This window comes from Podarcis raffonei, chromosome 13 (assembly GCF_027172205.1).
Source record: "Podarcis raffonei isolate rPodRaf1 chromosome 13, rPodRaf1.pri, whole genome shotgun sequence".
NCBI classification, from domain to species: Eukaryota; Metazoa; Chordata; class Lepidosauria; order Squamata; family Lacertidae; genus Podarcis; species Podarcis raffonei.
This window is the reverse complement of record NC_070614.1, coordinates 28,049,489-28,050,792: the sequence shown is the minus strand read 5'-3', so window position 1 is coordinate 28,050,792 and position 1,304 is coordinate 28,049,489.

The following is a 1,304-nucleotide window of genomic DNA, read 5'->3' as shown; positions in this document are numbered from 1 at the left end:
CGAGTCTTCCCGAGCGGCAGGCGGAAACACCCGACGGCGTGGACCTCTTCCTCTCTTTCTCGAGCGGCGACGGAGAACAGCCCGAGCGGACCCGAAGGCCTGGAGCTCTCTCCGCTTCTTCCCGAGCGGCGACGGAAAGGAGCCGAACACACCAGTCTGATGCTCCGCCTCCTTCCCGAGCGGGTGACGGAAGGGGCTCCCGGACGTGCCCGAAGAGCAAACTTCCTTTTCCACGGCTCTTGACGGAAAGAGCCGAAAGAAAGCGAAAGCACGCGCGGCGTCGAATTGGCCGGCTCGGCGGAAATCATCCAAAACTTCACCCCGCTTCCTCTCGGCTGTTGACGGAAAGAGCCGAAGCGGCCCGAAACAGTCCTTGATTTGAGGCGAGAGGGGCGACCTCCATCAAGAAACTTATTCTCAAGTATTATCAGCTCAGAATTTGGGAAGAATATACTGTGGGGGAAGTTCATACCTGGAATAGACGAGAAGCTGGCTGCTCTCTGAGATTTGTGTACTCACTGATTTTGTTTTTAAGGGAAATATTTCCTTTGACCTCTTAAAGAAATATTTCCCCAGATTTCCTTAAAAGTAAACAAAAACAAAAAAACCCCAACACTGATGAAAGTATGGAGAATTTCTGCTGAAGCCTCTGAATCTTCTTTAAATTTTTTAAAATAAAATTTATTTTTGCAGGAATAACTTTATAAAGGACTGAACTGCAAACAGATCAAGCCAGAGTACGCTACATATGTAGGTGCGTGGTGTTTCAAAATACAGTGTGAAATCAGAGGACAAAATTGCAGCTTATTCTTGGAGCAAAGAGATGGGCCGCAATTCTTCCATCTGGGCTAGTGGGCTTGATCCCTGTCTGTTTCAGTTGCCCTATATATATGTACATGGGTCCCTTGTATCTAGTAATAGATATAAGGTTGGGAGATGTGTGTGCTTTTTTAAAAAACAGCTGCCTTGATTGGTACATAACATCAGGAAAAGTATATATTAATAAATAGTTCCCCTCCAGAACGGTGTCTTATTGTGGGTGTATTCTGAAACGTGTTCTTTACATAATAATAGTGCAATAGTGCTGGGTATATTAGTTGTTCTGTGTTGCTTCCCCAATGAAAAGTTAAGGGATTTCACACACACACACACAAATACTGTGGTACCTCGGGTTACATACGCTTCAGGTTACAGACTCCGCTAACCCAGAAATAGTACCTCGGGTTAAGAACTTTTCTTCAGGATGAGAACAGAAATCATGCTCCGGCGGCACGGCAGCAGTGGGAGGACCCATTAGCTAAAGT